We start from the raw sequence: 19,320 nt of genomic DNA on the forward strand, positions 1-19,320 counted from the left end.
ACCAGGGCATTCCCTCCTCATCTGTACAAGGGAGGCTTTGTGATAAGTGGAAGCTTTTTCTCAAAGTTTGTGGAATAAGACACAGGAAATAAAAAAACACACTACAGAGGTCATGCTCTGCTTCACAGGCATTTGTTTGTATCTGTTAGCAAGCCTGAAATGGAACTATTCTCTTTTATTTAAAATAGTGTGTTTCACAGAGAGGAAAGTGTCAAGTTTTTTAGCATCCGTCTCCGTGATAGAGCCGACAGCAAGCATAGAGGATTGTTTCAGGATGTAAAGCATATTGAAGCTTTTGGACCTGCAAGCATCATTATGCACTGTAGTAGGAGGGGCAGTTGTCAGAGAAGGGATTTAAAACTAAAGCATGTCCATGTTCAGTGAAGTTCTTTCTGGAATCAAAAAGGTTAAGGGTAATTTCTTTGAACCCTTGATTTCCCCCACAGRAAAATGCAGGCCCACTCTGTTGAAGGCTGAACTGCTTCCTAGCTTTGATGTTTCTGGATACCTTTTTAGTATCTGGTAAGGCATAAGAGTGTGTTTAGCTAATAACTTAGGATCAGATTAGGATTACTAAATGCTACCACCATGCCACTTTATCAGAGTACAGCACCTATATGAGTGCTTYAAAACACTTTATGAAGTTTAGAAAAAAATTAAGTATCTTCCAGCTCCTACTGTTCATAATAGCTGTGAATATTTTTATTTCACACCAAACAAGCACAGAGTTCCTTATGCTGACAAAGTCAGACAATTTCAGATTCTCTCAGATACTATTTCCAGGATAATTGATTACATTTGGCTCTCCATGACMTTAGAAATGTATTACATTTCCATGAGTAATTTCTATGAATAGCTGAAATCTGTAGTTTGTTCAGTAAATGATGGCAATTTTCGCTGTTGAGAACTTAATGAAAATATATATGATGTTCTGTGATGTTCTTGATTTTAACTAAAACCAAGAAAAACAAAGGAAGAAAATAACCCCTTTCATGTCTTTATCTATTTTAAAATTCAGCTGAGTCAATTATCACCATCTTGATTCAAGCTTTAAGATAAAGATGTGAATACTTGCCAGAACATATTAAGTATCAGTGAAACTCTGTAGAACTTCCCAGATTTAATAACCCTACTTACACTTTCTTTGTTTATACTTTTTTTGGCTGTTGAAACATCAAAGGTCTTGCTTTCAAATTAAAACAAAATAAGAACTGAAAATAGAAAAAAAAGCTAATCATAAACAGAGAAGTAACTTTTGAGAAGTTTAGACACTTAGAGCTTGAAGTAGCTGGGTTCATAGAACTCTCACTTCTCTGCAGTGTCAGTACAGAAGTGGTGACCCCTACGAATGCCTAGGTTTGGAAAGAAGAATACAGTGCCAAAGTCTGCCTAGCCTCTGGGAGCCCATGACACAGAACCTCTTCTACCCATCTCAAAGCCTATTTATATGAAGCATTGACTGTTCTGAAGTCAGGCACATTATTCCATTTCATTGCTATTGTCCTGTATTCCAACCTCTAGTTATGCAACCTTGAAATTCATTAAATTATTTCTCCTTTCTTGGAAGTACATTTGGCAAGTCCATGTCCAGTCCAGGTTTTRTTGGTGGAGAATTTTTTTAAGTGAGACATAAGATAACTGACTTCATGCTTCATGTCTTTTCCTAGAAAATATGATTTAATATATGCAAACAATATTCTTTMGTTAATTAAGCACATCTATACTTCAATAAAAATACTAYTGTATGCTGGCTGATGTTGCAAAAMTCTTTGCTTAAAAAAATTCTTTGCAATTATCAGTATCATCTTAAATACAGGAAGAGCCTTGAAATGCTTTTTTAAGACCTGAAAAGACAACATTGAAAGTGTCTGGATAGAGATGTAACCCTTTTAAGCCTAAAAAGAGAAGGAATTAAAAAGACTGAATAGCTCAAAGGATTAGCAATGAAAGACAGGCACTYTCACATATAAACTTATCTGAGTTCATCCAAATACAACAGTAACTGAGGTCATCAAATTAAAAGGTTTGGTGGTTCACTGGAAGCAAGTCTGTGGCTCTCAGCCCATTTTCTAAAGAACAGATACTCATCAAAACCATGCCTCTATTTGGCATTCTGGCAAACTGGGTTTCAGAAAAGACCAAGAAATTAAAATATACAGAACAGTTATCTTACAATAAGAGGTATTAGTGGCCTAGCTAGAARCATGTGGGGAGCACAGCATCCCTTTTTCAATTGTGGATAAGGAAAACAWTACACAATCCAATAAAACCAGATTTTTATAGTATTACTAATGTAGAATTTTCTAAAAACATGCACTCAGTAAATGGGAAGGAGAGTTCATGTGATTCACCGCTGCATTCTTAATTTCTAAACCTAATCTCTGTTTACACCGTAACGTGACTTATCATTTTGCATTGTTGCTGGGAGCCCTGTTTTCTACAGTCCTTTCCCACAGAGCTGGACCTGAACAAAGCTGTATTCCTTTCTTGAGCACAGTGGGAATGCATTATACTTTTATAAGACACTACCATCCTACACTCACATGGGATGCTGCTGTGCCTCAAGTACTTCAGCAGACACTGCTGTAAAAGGCACTGAAGTCAATATGATGAGTCTTGACCAGAGGGAGCATGCAGGTCACTGYCCATCCATGTGGGCTGAGGCAGGGGGAATTTCACACGTCATCAAATCTCTTCTTCCTCAGCTAAGCAGCCACCAGACAAGAGTTTTGCACTCAGTTACCAGCACAAATTTCTTCATAAAGTTCCTCAATTTTGTGGGCATGCATGTTCCTTCAAGTGTTAAAAAACAAAGCTAGACACTGGGAAAAAAGCAAAATTTTCTGAGAAGGTACAAATTAATAATCTTTCCTTAAGCAAAAAATGAATGAAGTGAGAAAAAGACCTTTTTCCTTAGATGACTTCTTATATATAAGCATATGAARTTCTAGATATCATGGCTGTAAACTTACTGTGATCAGTAACRTCATGAAGATAAGCTGCAYTTTCATTTAAAAAAAATTTGTACACTGTTTTTCATCAAAGCATATGATCTTGGTATTGAGTACTCCCTATTCATAACCCAGTTCTCCGTCTAAGAGTTCAAATGAATTCTGTGCTTAGAAATCAAATCATGTTCTTATGTAGGTGTTATGAATACACAAATACATACACATTATCAGACCATTTGCCTCTTCTGCTTTAAAACTGGGAAGGGACATRGCACTCCAGAGCATTCCAGCTATAAATGCTTTCTGTATATCATTGCATGGTACACTTGCACTCACCAAACTCAGGCTGGTGGTAAAAATAACCCTCTCTTGAAGAGCAGACATTAAGTTATCTACTAGGGCTTCCACCTGTTAACATTTTTCAGAGAGGAGCCCTGTCTGGAAATAACTTTGTATTTCATTATGAACTCTATGTTCTTTACTGGACAGAACCAAGATGTGACTCATTGCTCTGAGCTCTGTAAATGCTAAACCTGTTTCAGCCATGGAGGCTCAGATTTGTCTGAAAATAGACATCAGAGGTGGAGCTGAAAAGAGATAACAAAAAATCAGGAGTCTGGGTTTTTATTTTACCTGAAAGAAATGYTGGTGTTCTCTGAGTAATTTCAAAAAATATGTCACTGTAAGGAAGACATCACAGAATAGGAGCAGGAGAGTTTGCTTTCTCAAAGATAAGAAAATGTTTGTACAGGTTTAAGCCATGCTTCTCCCTCCTGCTATTACAGGATCATATCAGTGAGCACTGGGATAGTCACATTTGCTGCTGACTCTTCGTGAAAATGAAATAATATGTTTTAAATTTGTATGAGGTGTATATATACATATACATATATATATATATATATATATGTATGTACATGTATATATGTGTGTGTATATATGTGTGTGTATATATATATATGTATATATAAAAATGTATATGCATTCATATATGTTTATATATAAAATAGCAATTAAAACTTCAAAAATTGTTCAGTTCTGATACATGTACTCTTTCACAGGGTCAGAGCAGGTCAGCACAACAACAAACCCTGGTGAAATTTCTTTAATAGATTAGTCCGAAAGAGATACAAGCATCATATTTTTGTCAAAAGAAAAAGGAAAAYGGGAACAAACCAAAATTTGAATATCTCTAGCAGCTATTCCCTCAAGGCTTTTCTCAAGGACAGGGCAGTCCATTTGTGTGTGGGCCAGTTACACAGCCAGTAACAACAGAGTGAAACAGAGCAAAAAAAAGGAATTCTTCTCCATGTAGTTGKCACATTGAAGAATTTTCTTCTTGTATGACTTACATCGACAAAACAACTGAAATCCAGTCTTTCCAAATAAACAATGCAAAAAGCGTGACTCAAGGAATTCAGTATCTGCATTTGGTTTCCCACAGAAAAACAATATCTTTATACTTCCGGTCTGCATGTCCGGTTTTAGATCACAGAAAGTATTTTCACAGATCACTTAGTGGAAAGAAAAGCTAGGATTTGATGCTGCAAGATCCCAAATCTCTTTTTTCCATTAAAACTTAAAACATCTGATAGTAAAAACCTTGKGGCTTTAGTTGCTGTTAAACTGGATTTGATTTGTTTTTTAGCAATCTTCAGCCTTACTATTTTGTGTATGACAGCAAGTGTGGATGTACAGCTTTCAGAACTATAGAACATTTCTGACTACTGTATTATGTTGTTATCACTGTTGGTGGTGTTGATAAGGACAAAGCTTGCTAGAAACCTGGAGGAAATACTTGGTGAGTTGCCTACACAAGCTGCTAGAATCAATGGCTGTTCAAAAAATTGTACTAATCTAGGGATTCTCTATAATAACTCAGTATCCCACAAAATTTAAAATACAATAGCCTCCTAATTGTTGATGCTCTATTTCAGATAGCTTCAAGCCAAAAGCTGGATTAAAGTTGTATTTGTATCCACTACAGCCAGTGTCCCAAGCAAAAGATACCTGTTTTTTTTTGTACTAAGACTTAAATTCCTTCTGAAAGTACCAGTTTAAACCCAAGCACATCTGCTGGATTTTTTGTGTGTGTGTCTTTTTTTTTGGGGGGGGGGGGGGGGGGGGGGGGGGAGGTTTGTTTGGTTGGTTTGTTTGTTGGTTGGTTTGCTTTGCTTGTTTAAGGACTATTCCCAATCAGATCTGCGAATGCTGGTGAGAAAAGTTGTAATATTCTGCTTTTACTGCTATAGTACCTGGACACCATATGCCTCTCTGGGAAAGTTCTCTTTATTCTGGCTGCTGATTGGATATCAAAGCTGCAGACAGCCTTTATTAAGGTCCTCATGTTGCATTTTTCCTAATCTGAGTTCCTAACTTGAGTTCTTTACCGCGAGGAACAGGAAGAAAATCTTTCTTGGCTTTCACTCTCCAATCAAAATATGTAGGAGTATCTGTCAGAAATAGCATTTTATTTATAAGCAGRTAAGATTTGAGATAGGTACCAATCTGCAAAACCAAAGCATTCCAAAGCCATAATTCCTTCTGAAACTCAAACTACACTATAAAACAGTGCTTAAAAAAGTATGAATTGTTTTCAACCATCAAGTGGCCTGACAATTCAAAGAAATATTTCTGAAAGCCATAATAAAGATGATKGATATATTTTATGCAATTTTAGCCATTTAGCCATCACACAGCTTTAAATTGAAGATGGAGAAGGTAATACAGCTTCTCTGACAGTTCTTGTTAAGGGAAGCACTGTAGGACCTTGAAGGCCCCAAMCAAAGGCAGGAACTTCTGCAGGAGTTCATAATTAGGAACTTTAGCATTATGCCCTGAAAAGTCCATTTTCCAAGCTATAATAAGGTATTTTTTAGGAGTCACCATCTTTGAGATTATTAAGTCTCAGAAGCCACCAGAGCACCAATAACTTTCCCTACAACAGATTTATAGACATTATCCACAGTACAAAAATATTTGACATTAAATAGAAGAAAATTTGGAATTTCTAGGCCCATACTGTCCACTGATAAAGATTAGCCCAATACAAAGTACATACATTAGAAACTACCACATTTAAGAGGGCAACAGAAAGTATGTCAGATCCTGAAAAGTAATGTAGTATTCTAAGTATCAGCAGTGTTTTCATAAGGGTTGTGACTAGAACTATTGTCTGAAATTTTAGAATTAGAGTGCTCCATTTTTCAGCTTTTCTCCCCAAAGGAGATATAGGAATTAATTAAGAGGTTTTATGACATTAAATAACTAGAGAACTCAAGAACTAGTGCTCAGGTAGTACTAATACAAATGTTAAGAAGAAAACTGAAATTGCAGTCAGAAACACTGAATGTTAAGTGGGCTTAGAAAATTACCTAAACTGATGTAATGAAAGCAGGTTTTTTCAACCAGATAGAATTGTGCCGCTCAAAAGAAAAGCCTGACAACAACACTCCAGCCATGAAACAAAAAACACTACTGAGTSTCTGAAGACACTGAGGTCATAGGGGAACTCCTTTTAAGCTGATCTGGCTGACCCCAGAGCTTGTGGGTGTGAAGAGTTTTCTGCATTAGTATTCAGTTTTAAAGCTTCTTCCGCACCACCATTATCAGGTCCTGGAGAAAGCTACCTCCTGAGAAATAGAGATGTGGGTGATGAATTTGTTTCAGACTGAGCTATTAACAAGTAGATTACTCCATGGGCTAAATGGGAGTGATGATGCACATGGCATGAAGAGAGYCTGTCACTGAGTTTCCAGTTAGAGCTATGAACTGTATTTCTAAACTGATTAAAGGTGATCTATTTTGAAAGAGGATTTWAAATTTGCTTTCATACACATKAATTATTTTTATTTATTTTTAAAAGTCTTTACTTCATACAATTACTGAGAACTCTCGTCTCATTCACAATGAGTTGCACACCTTGGGGTGTTGCTCTTCAAAAACTTTGTGTCATTAGATCATGTTGCTGCAACACTGCAGATCATTTTGAAATTTGGGCATTGGTTGGTCTGTAAACTGCAGTTACAGTTTCTGGTGTTCCTGCACAAAGTAAACTCACAAGAAACAAGGACAATAAAYAGTGTGAGCAGAGATTACTCCAGGATTAAGAAAAGCACTTGTTTATTCTCTTCTCTTACAGAACTGGAAGTTGTAATGTTTCCCTACTTCAGTGTCTGCAGATCTAATTCCAAACAAAGGCAAGACTTTTGTGTCTTTACAAATGACAACATGTAAATAAAATAATAATTTACAYCACCTTACTGACTTTACTGAAATTCACTATACAATTTCCACTGCAAAGAAGAAATATCTGTCTTTCTGCTAGCCTTCTGTCTGCTACTTGGTATGTGCAGTTCTTCAGCAAATAGAAAATTAACATTGTCCCACACAAAGCRGGCTGACTATTCCTAGAATTACTAGGGGAGAGGGAATAAATTACCTGCTAGGAAAAGTTTACAGCTCTACTCTGTATGTTGTGACAACCCTGTAAAGTCAGCAAATGGGTTGCACTGCTCTCAACTGCTCTTGAGGCACTTCCTATGAGGGATTTAAACATAATTAAGGGGATATGTTCACCTCTCAGGAGAATGCAGCAGTATTGTAACAGTAATAGACTATTTTTACCAAAAAGCATGTTGGAATGTCACAGACTATATAAATTCTGTCCAAGAGGCCTATGTGATCTGCTTGTCATCTCCCAGGGTGTCTGAAAGCTCTGCAGGCTCTGGAAGTTATTCTGGAAGATGTTAAAACTCACAGCAACACTCATGACTGAATGGATACTCCCCAACTTCCGTCCACAGTTGCAAAGCCTSCTATACATGACTTATTCCTTTGAGGCTCTTCACAAAGATACCTTGGCACATCAAACAGTGCTGTTTTCTTTGCACTGYGTTCACCATAGCGCTATTTATTGTGGTCAGACACTGTTGACCATATCTAGTGCTGASATACTACCTGCAGCTTCTACAGAAGAAGAAATTTCTTTGCTTTAAGAAGTTGGATTTAGTTTTAGCCAGACTAAGTAATGTCCAAAGTGTTTATGTACACAGTCCAAGGAGAGCTTCTGCTCTGCTTCACAGCTCCCTTTGCAATATCCAGGAGCACCTCTAGGCTGTCAAGAGTGTTTAAGTCTAGACTAAATGTGTTTGGGAATAATGTGCTCATACCTAAAAATATAAATCTGTTGCATTACTTCTGGTAATGCTAAAACAGGAAAAAAATCTATGGATTTTTTTTCCAAGTCACAGAAGTTCTTTGGAATTCAGAGGTAAATTCCTCACTCTATTACAGTATGTGTGCATTCTATTACTTAATTCAGTGACATGAGGATTTCAGTACAAATATTTCCTTGAGTACTTAGGACTTGGATAAAATTTTGCAAAGTTGGGCTAACTATTTAAGGAATCTGGATCAAATAATGGCTTATGTAGAAGTGATGAAAGACGGAGGTATAAGCTCCACTATTTTTTTATGTCTTATTCATATATACAACTAGTAGCTTACATTAGGTATTCTTCCACATGTTCAAATGTTCCCATAATATCAGAGTATTTAACAGGCTCAAAGCTGTTTATTGCAGGCTCAAAGTTCACTGGAGGCAATTACCACCATTTTAAGTACAACTCAGTTTATGCTTGCATGCACTTTCATTTTGTTATCAGTAAAAAACCCAAATTATGTTATCATAATGGCTACTCCTGTCCTTAGGTCTTCTTTTTGGCCTCAGCTTGTGCCAGAGGTGAATCTTTCCTACATAACCCTTACCAAAGTAATGTCATCATTATCATTGTTGTCTTCTTTTCCTTTTTTCCCCCCACCTTTTTTTTTTTTTTATTTTTTCTGGTCTTTTCTTGCTCTTTTTTTTTTTTTTTTCCTTTTTCCCCAGTATATATTAACAGCTTTAGATGCTGTCACAGAACAACCAAGTCTGAGATGCTATGGGCAGGTGCTGAGCAAGATTCTTTACATAGCTCTTCTGGGACAAGGCACCTCAACCTTTGGCCTCTGGCAGCTGTTGTTCTTCTACTCCTGCATTTACTAGGGATTTCTCTCTCTGCTCCCTGCATTTACACATTCCCTCTTGTTTTACTCCTGAACCTCCCAAGTTCTTACRTTTATGCACCTCCTGCAATTCCAGTTGGAGCAGTGGGGGTTACTATGTTCACCCCAGGATTGTCTCAGCTGCAAGCTTTGGAAAGCAGCTGTGCCATGGTGATACACTTTGAAACACCGAGAATCTGAATCAGTCCTCAGAAACTCATTGCCTGCACAGAGCTTTCCTGAACAACAGCTAGTGCAGCAAATGGCCTTCCCTGCTCAAGCTCACATTTGGAAATACACTTAGTGATATTATTTTAAACTCTTCCTGAAAGTTGTAGAAGAACTGGTTTTCTACATCAGCAGGAGGAAGCTGACATCCCAAGGGGTTTGTGCTATGGACACATGAACTGTATGTATTCAGATGTGTATGTGTGTGTAATTTCTTAAAATGTTTTCCTTCAGTTTTAACCCATGTTTTTCCTCTCCTTTAATATTAATCTGAAATTAAAATACAGAAAGCACATTGCCTCTGTTCACTGTCATTTCATGGACAAAATATAATCTTCTCCTTCCAAGAAATCTCTCAGCTGCTAAAAGCAGCCCTGTCAGTAGAAAGCTTAAATGATGTTCCCAAAATAAATTTCATCCATCTCAGTCCTGTTCAGAATCTGTTTTCTTTACCTCATTTTCAGATCTAATTTTCCCTGGGTTTCTATTGCATTATGTTCTCTCTGCCTTTGCTCCCAGTCTCCAAGAGAAATGCAAACCTAATTAAAGACACATGGCATTTTTAGGCTATATTCGTTAGAGACATTTTGAWTGAAAATAGGCTTGCATGAAGCCATGGGAAGTTGTTTCCAGGCTTGTTTTTTGGGAGAGAGGTGCCACAAGCTTACTCCCAACTTACATGAAGGACATGCAAGGAAAATATTTAATTGAGAGTAGCCTAAATACTGTTACCAGTAAAGGCTGGATGCTGATCTGAGGGAAAGTAACTCTGCAGGGAAGGATCTCAGGGATCACAGCGGACAACAAGCTGCTCAGGAGCCATCAGGGTGCCCTTGTGAATAAGAAAGCCAAGGATATTGTTGGGTGCATTGGGAAGAGCATGTTGAGAGAGGTGATTTTGGCCCTCTACTCAGCCTAGCGAGGGGCATCTGAAGAGTTGYATTTGATTCTGGGCTCCTCAGAACACAAGAGATATGGAGCTCCTGTAGCATGTCCAGCAGAGGGTGACAAAGAYGATTGAGGGATGGGACCATCTCTCTTATGAGGAAAGGCTGAGGGAGCTGATTAGCCTTGAGAAGAGATGAGTGAGAGGGGAACTCATCCATGTCTGTCAGTAGTGAAGGGAGGGTGTCGAAAGGATGGATCCAGGCTCTTCTCACTGATACTGGGCAATGGGRCAAGAAGCAACAGGCACAAACTGATGCACAGGAAGTTCTACCCGAACATGATGAAAAATTTCTTTACTATGCAGGTGACCAAGCACTGGAACAGATGCCCCAGAGAGGGTGTGGAGTGTCCCTCTTGGAGAGAGGGATTCACAAATACAAGAACTATTTGGATGCAATCCTGCACAATGCGGTCTATGAAAACACTGCTTGYGCAGATAGGTTGGACCAGATAACCTCACCTGGGATTCTTTCCCAACCCAAGCATGTAAATATAAGGTGGTGGTGATAAGCATGTAAATCAGGTGGATGGGAGTACRTACATTGATATTTATGTACATACATGAAATGTATAATGTGCATATATTCAATATGTGTGCAACTCTCTTCTTACAGCACATGTTTTGTGTGACAAAATTCTGCAGGGCATTTAGAGGTTTATTCAGCAAGCAATTCCTGCCACATGACTAGATGCAAGTCCACTCCATCATCTGATCCACAGCTGTGCTTCTCAGATCACTGTGTCCATGGTTGCTCACAGTGCCAGGATATGGTGACACAGCAGCATTGTTTTCCCTTACATTATCGCTAATTATCAAAAGGGAACCATACTGTGTTTATACAGTATGTATCTTTGTTGCAACAGAGATGAGTCAATTCTAGGAGAGGAAAAGCACAGTYACAGAAAAGAGGATGTAACAGGAACAGCAGATAACAAGTTACTTTTGTATGGCACAGTATCACTGACGCAAATTTTGGTCCTTCTTTCATGAATAGATATTCAAGAGAAGAACCATTCCACAGGAACATGAAGATGCTCAGTCAGACCATGTGTATCATCTAGCACAGTACCCCAACTCTGACAGTGGCCAACAGTAAATGTCTATGAAAGAGTATAAAAAGGGGGCAATAAAAAAATAACAATTCCCAAAGTACATATGTTCAGCTGGAAAATCTAAAGCTGGGGATCTTCTTGAGCTAGAAATAGTGTCTCTGTGTTTAAAAGACCCTGAAGGCCTATTTGTGAATTTGTTCAAATAGCTTTTGAGATTTTTTCCATATAAGCTTTTGGAATCAGTAACTTTTTTTGATAATGATATAGTGAAAACAAACCTCTACTGAAGTTACAAGCACTATCATTCAGAACCCCTTATTTTGTAACTTACAGCTACATGTAGCACTTTTAAAATAAATTATTCTCCAACTAAAGTCTGAACAGTTTAAGCATGTACTAGGAGGAGGAATCTTTTACATTGCAAACTAATTTTTGAACTGCATGGTCATGTACAGGAATGGAAGCTGAAAGGTGGAACTAAATCAGGCATTGGGGTTTAAGCCTTTTGAGGAGTAAAGTACAGCTTTCAAACAGCAGCCACAGCAATGTCTTCTAACATAATCAAGTCCAAAATTTCTTCAGTTAGGCAGAAACCACTTTATCCAAGTTGCCACATTTTCTATTTTGAACAGCTCTGAAAGACAAAGGTGTCATTTAGTAGCACTCTTACTAAAYCTTTCATTGATGGCACAGTAGCAGAATCACTATGACTCAACATTAACATACAATCCTAATTTGAGAGACCTGTGACTTGAAATTTAGGAGTCCTCTCCACTATAGCTTGCACATGGTATCTTTACTGTGGTAGTTGTGGTAGAGGAAAGGCACGAAGGCACAGAAGAAMTTGTTTAGAACCTGAAAAGCGTTGATGATTTTACCTAATGACATATAAAATCTACTTTTATATGTACCACCATACCACCTTAAACTAAAATTCAATTATTGTTTAGACAGCAGAGTCAGTTCAAGAAGTTTGAAACACAGTGCAATCAATTCTCATTTGCTAACAGAACACAGGATATTTCCTTTAAGCAGTTTAAAAAGCAAAATACAATCTATTGCTCCCACCTTCACCTTGACAGTGTCCCAGGACAAGAAGCACCCTGGCTCTTTCACAGCCATTCTTGCCTGAGCTATTCTGGAAAATTCATAGTTCTTTCACAATCAGTAGGAAAAATAGCCTACAAATTATTTTCTTTCATAAAAACCCCATATCCATAAGAGGAAGGCTTTTCTAATGGCATTCCAATTTGTAAGACTTTGGCTTAATTATCCTTGTTTGTTTCTAAAAGCCAGATTTATCCTCATGCTAACAAAAGGTCATAAGCCTTGTCTATAATGCAGTCAGCAACGGTACCACTTACAAAGAATTCTGTAAACAGTGGCCCAGTAGAAATGTGAACCATGTTGAACTCTCCTACTCTCAGTTGCCCTTGCTGCTTTGGCTCTGTACTCCTTTGGCCTGCAGGTCACTGCTTCTCTATGCGCCTGGCTGACACACAGCTTGTGCTGCTCATGGAAATCAGAACCCTCAAAAATCTGCAGATACAATACAAGTGAATCTACCAGCAAGTAGAATTTATTGAGCCTTTACCTTTTTAGGGCTACAATATGTGTATATTAACAGCTCTTCTCAAGCCTTTGAATCAGAATTTGCATAATGTGGGATCTAAATATTGGTGAATTTATTTCTATTGAGACAAAATGTTCTGGCAAAATTTCAACCAGACCTGGCACTGAGCCCCACTAATTTTCTCACAAATGTTCTTATGAGTCTTCCTGATAAAACTGCGATCCCAACAAATTAATATTGGCAGAGTCTAGATACACATTTGGATCTGGAGTAAGTGCACTATTACATAATTAAAAATAGAATTGAAAAAAATAGCTACACTTCTGTAGTTCAGGCTCTACACAGTTAACATACAATAGTGCTTCTTTCTGCAATCACAGTATTTGTATTTCATTCTATCCTTCTGACTAAAACATGCAGCAGTTACCTCTCTGAACAAATTCCAAAAAGCTCATATACTTCCAAATATTTTGTCCCTTGCTGTGCTGAGGATGGCTTCCCAGGCTACTACGGTTGCTTGTCTTCTCCCATATTTGGAAGTTGGCCTTCAGCATGGAGATCCCTTGTGGGTTTCTGTTTAAATTCCAGAGTCACTGTTGCACATTACCATTTCCTTCAGCTGATGTAAATCAAATACAGTATGAGTGAAAAATGTGAATCTAGGCTTAGCTAAGTGCTTTGCAAGGGGAACTGTGATGAATGCAGAAAGTTTGTCTCAGGAGGCAACGTTCCACAAGCACAAAATGCTTTGCACAGTGCAACACTGCTGAGGCTATTGCCCCTCTTTTGGCACCAGTTTGCACACGCTTTACCATTGAGTTGGCAATGCTGATACAGTATGCAACAGTAGAGAACTTGCACAGAAAATATTGTTGCCTGGCATCAGGGACACTTTTCTATACACAGAGACCAAAACCAAAACAGGATTTTCATTTCATCCCTGACATTTTAGGGTATCTGCAGTAAACTTAGTAGCCCATATTTTTTGCTTCTTATCCTCTAGCAGCTTCAAGACACCAGAACCCAAACAGTTCCTAATTTTGAAAAACGTTAATGCTTTCATTTATCCACTGCTGCTTTTTGTAAGTGGACTGAATACATGATATCATATGGCATATAATGCCTTAAATAGGAATTATATTGAAATGTTTCGACAGAACTAGCAGTTTATAGCCTAACTCCATTAGGACAGGATTTATGAACCTCTCATTCCTATCTTGGAATACTGACATGGCAATATCACCTGTGTAATGGGGCAAAACACTACTAACACTTGACACCTACAGGAAATCAAGGCAAAGCACAGGGATCTCCTCTATGTGAGGAAAAAGGAGATTCACAGTTTAATAGATAGGAATCTAGCTATAGAGGACACTAAGAGAAAGATGATGTTTTTGTTACACTGAAGAGATTCTAAAACAAAACTTGTGGACATAACAAGTAATGAAGACAAATTTTCCAAGTCCAGTAATGTAGCATGAATCAATGTCATTCTGGATTCTTCCCTCTGCAACAGGATGAAACTCTCACTACAGTCTTAATGATTTGTAAAACCATGAGTGGCAGCGTGTTGAATACACACTGTTCTTTCTGTAACACCACTACATTTTATGTGGAACAGAGAACAAAAAGATACACAAAGCAGTCTTACAATGAGTCCTACTGAATTTTCCCCAAGTACAAAGTCTGATTATATGAAAATAATTGCAAGTTCAGGATCTGGGGGCAGGAAGAAGGAAGTATTTTTGCATTAGTTTAATTGTCTTTCTCTACTGTAATTACTTGAAGGTCCTCTGGGACACTTGTAGAGTTTTAGTCAAGATRTGCTACTGAATACAACACAGATAAGAAACTCAGAAGTATGTCCAAAATAAGTATTTATTTTGTGGATTTATATCCCCATTATATATGGAGGGAGTTTATACATAGATACAGAAATAAGGCGCTATTTAGCATTCTCTCTTTTAAGTCTAACTTGACCATTTAGCATTTCCTGATGTCAGTAAACTCCTATATCTACTATTATATGGCTACAAATCTTTATCATGCATACTAAATCAGATAATTATATAAKTCATAAAGAATCTATGAAATTGTTAAAGATCTCTACAATTATGCAGCTAAAAACCAATCACATACAGGCATATATTGAAAGAGCTCATTATTATTTGATATAGTACTAAATTTCATCCAGTGACTTTTCAAGAAGTGTTGGCCAGTCTGAAAGCTTTGATTTTGTGGTGAATTTACTCAGAATTGCACAACTGCCCTGACACTGTTTATCCTGCAGCAGGGAAATAACTAACTTAGGAGTCTCCAAATCAGTGGAACACTTAAAATTTCTTCCCAATACAAGCTTTAATACTTGAGTAAATCAAATCCACCTGAAAATGACCTGTTGCTTTATGAAAAACCAAAGTCAACTGTAGGTTCATAATAATGTTAGCACGAAAGTAGGAAGACTTTTTGTTTGTATTCACTGTGAATAGACTGTATAATTTTGACTACACATACACTATCATATGTGCTTTACATGGACATGATAATTTATTTTCACCTGCARTTTTTTAGAAGAAAAGTTAGAACACGTTTTTTTTGAACCTCATCCCTAGTTAGCAATTTCTAGAATAAATACACAAAAACGTATCTTTAACATGCTTATCTTCCTTTTCTACATGTTTCGTGTTCTTAAAAACATTCCCTGAATTTTGTTGTTACRATTGTTGCGATACTTATTTCACAACAAACCGCTTTGCAGAATACAGTGTTTTGGGTTCAGAGCAGCTGACACAATAAYTTTGTACTCTTGGTTTCCCAGCAGAACTTCTATCAAGAAAAACCCCTTGCAGGAAACAGTGAATTGGTAGCAGCCTTCTCYGCAGACCTAAGCCCCACTAAGTCTGCACAGCAACAGAACACAGCTATTGAAGGGCAGCTGGGAACCAAGCGGTGTTGTGTGAGGAAACAAAGTTTGTATTCAGGAGCTGGATGACAATTGTGATGTAAATTTCCAGTTGTAATAGGCTGCTCCCATCTAGCTCAGACAGTGACTGATGATGAGTCAGTGTGTAAAAATTTTGAAGTGTTGGTRTTATTGCAGTTCCTAGAACACAGCCAGCCAAGATGCAGAACTAAACAGAACTTAAACTAAAGTAATCTAAATAATGACAAGGCACAGACAGGCCATCATGATGAAATTACACTGTCAAACATCTTAGTAAAGTGCTTGCTCTTTCTCCAAGGTTGTCATTTATTAGGCATGAAATTTATTCCTCCTGTGCCAGTCACCCATATACCAGAGCTATCAGTACAGTAATACCATTCTACAACAAACTCATGACAAATTTAAAATTTATGTTTAAGGGAGATATTACCCTGAAAGAAAAAAAAAAAACCAAACCCTTTTCCTTTAAAATTCAGTCATCCATTGCTTACTCCTTAGATCATCCAAAGTTAATGCTTGGTAAGAGGGAAATGCAGAACATCCACTATCAGCAGTAGCCTCCAAACCTCCTTTCAGAAGCTGATAAACCATAAATTTCAATATATGCTTAAAATGTCATAGGACCGAGACATTTATACCATCCAGTTTATGCAATATATGAATAGAGCATTTCTGTAAATTTTCCCAGGCATAATTAGTTTTTACTCAGAAAACTCAGAAGTTGATGCAGTAAAGAACCAACACCAGATCATTTCAGGGAGAAGTGATTAATCACAGCCAAGTGTATTTGCCTAGAAAGCATAATTCTTCTCTGCTGTGGTTCCTAATACTGAAAAGAGCTACCGCAAAATGGATGCTAGTGCTTTGAGCTAATCAGACAGAGTCACTTCAATGAAGTATTAATACTAGCAAAATACCTTATAATTGCAGACAACTGCAAGTTCTTRACGCTCTTTGCAAATAGTTCAGCTCCACTGCTCCTGCCACTTGCAGCTGCAGTGCCATGTACCCTGTGCATGGGATACAAAACTCTCAAAAAGACACTGTTGCATAGGTTACATTGCAGCTAAGCTTTTTGTAAGCACACAGATGCTTCTAAGTGTCCTCCCTTTTCCTATCTAAGCCTATTCCTTCTGTATTCATACAYCTCATCTTAGTGGAAGTAAAGAATTTCATTGCTTCATTAAAAGACTTGTGAGAAAAGGAGAATTTATTTGATCATTTGGGTCAGAGAGACATTATGGCCCTAAAGAGAATGGAGATTTCTGCAAGCACAAGAGTCTGCTAACATCAGGTTCTCTGCAGAAATGGGTTTAACTGGACTCACCTGAGTTCTTATGAAATACTAAAAGACATGGAAAGAATGCCTTAGAAGCTAATCCTTTCATTCTAACCACATTAACTTATTTGAGATGCTGGTTACCACTGTCATACTAATAATAGATAGTACTTTTTAATAATGCTAAGATTTTGAGTTGTGGAAAGGGAAGGAGATTTTGCATCCCTATGTTTTGTTTGATGTGCAATACCATATTGGAAAAAGACAAAGAAATCCCATGTTTCCATCTTGGGCTTTATAAACAGAAAATATCAAATCTATTATTGCTTTCTAACCATTACTAAGAAACTGAACTTTTAAAATAAAGTACCTGCCTCAAAGCTGTTACTCATACGACATCAATCTGACAGTTGTGAATACTGCAAAGGAAAGAGAAAACACTGTAAATGTTGTACTTCAAAAGAGATAAAAAAATCAAAAAAACAGTGTTACATGTATTGCTGTCAATTGTATGAAATTTTGCTGGATGTGGCTTCAAAAATTAGGCAGTATTTTAGCAATAGCATGGAGGAAATTTCAGTGATGGCATGCAGGAGAGTCACATAAGGCAGAGAATAGAATTTGAATTTTGTATGGGTAAAAATTACACCAGTATAAGCCAAATAATGAAAYAAACTCTTAATACCAACACATCCCAAATACAAGTACAGATTTTGGTCCTGCAGGTGGGAAAAGTTTCAGGAAGCCACCAAGAATTTCCATCTGTTCCGCATTTTAATTTGCCTGTAGTAAYTGTACCTATTTGAGCCACCAGGTCAGCCTTTTATAATGATCAGATAACACTTCCACCTTAAAGACGTGCATGAAGCTGCCTATATCAGCCATAAGTCAGCATGCACGATCCTAAATCAAAAGCAATTATTTTTAATCAAAGATCTTAGCTTATGTGCAAGTCCCACAAATTACTAGATATGTGAGGTTTATTAGGTTTCCATACTTCCATAAACCAGAATTTATTAGACAAATTATTAGACACGGACTAATTGCTTTTTGTAATTCCCAGCTCCTGCATACTGCTGTGCAGAAGGATTGTTATCTGTTCTCYTTCTTACTGATCCATAGTATGTGCAAGAGGTTCTGCTGGGAGCATACATATTAAAAATGGTAAGTACCTGCTATTCAGCAAAAAACATAAACTACTCGTACAGTGCACAATTCAAGTAACTTAAAACACTCATCACTGCTGAAAGGCTGATATTGTAATTATGTTTTGCATGCCAATAGCATAATTTGATTATCTGTTATCAAGCCTACAGGTATACCTCTTTCCAAACCAAATGGGATTGTACAACACAGAAATCAGTAATATGACTTCTACAACTGGATTCAATAAATACACACACAAACATAATTCGAGGCATACTAAAACAGAACAGTAACCAAATCAAACAAAAAAAAAAMCCAAACCAAACAACCAAAACCTTCTGAGCTAAAGGTGTTACTAAGATCTTTCAACCCGGCACAAAATCTGGTTTTTAAAGCTTTATAGGCCTCCAAGTTGTAACTGTCCCTGTAACTCTGACCACGATAACGCTGGTGCAAGAAGTTACAAAGACATCCTTGAGCCCACTGATTTAATTGCTCTTTCTATATGGCCCTGTGGCTGCTGGTGGTACCAGCTGTGTTCAAACACTGCACAGACACTGTTTGTTCCGGCACATTTCAGAGTGCAACCTAGTCTGGTTTATGTCTTAAAATAGCAGCACAGGGATAAAAATGTCTAAAAGCCAGCAGTAACTTTCCAAATCTGTACCTGTGYTCATGTTATCAAATAGAGGAAAAACTCCTTTAACACGTTTTATTTTATCACCACGAACGCTGTCAGTACCACAAGAGACCTTGCACGGGTCACGCCGAAGGGCGGGCAGCGCTCGAACGGGTTCACCCCGAGCTCTGCTGGGACTGACAGCCGCGCTCCAACAGCGGCACTAAGGGAAAGCGGGAATTTATGTTGCTCTCTGGCTAGAGTTTATATTCTTTCTCACAACACCACGCCGCTCACCTAAGTGTATTTAAACGAGCTCCCGCTGTTACCACGAGTCATAGCGGTAAAACCCAAGCCGAGCTTCACTCTCCCTCTCGGTGCCGCTCCGGCCCGCCCGCGGGGCCGCCACCGCCCCCTCAGCGCCTGAGGGCCGCCGCGCGGGGCCAGCACGGCGGGGACGGCCCTTCCCACCTGAGGCGGGCGGGGAGGGGTCGACAGGAGCAGCCCTTCCCACCTGAGGCGGGCGGGGAGGGG

The sequence above is a fragment of the Malurus melanocephalus genome, unplaced genomic scaffold (genome assembly GCF_030028575.1).
Source record: "Malurus melanocephalus ecotype Western Australia unplaced genomic scaffold, MMel_1.1 scaffold_634, whole genome shotgun sequence".
In the NCBI taxonomy this organism is placed as follows: Eukaryota; Metazoa; Chordata; class Aves; order Passeriformes; family Maluridae; genus Malurus; species Malurus melanocephalus.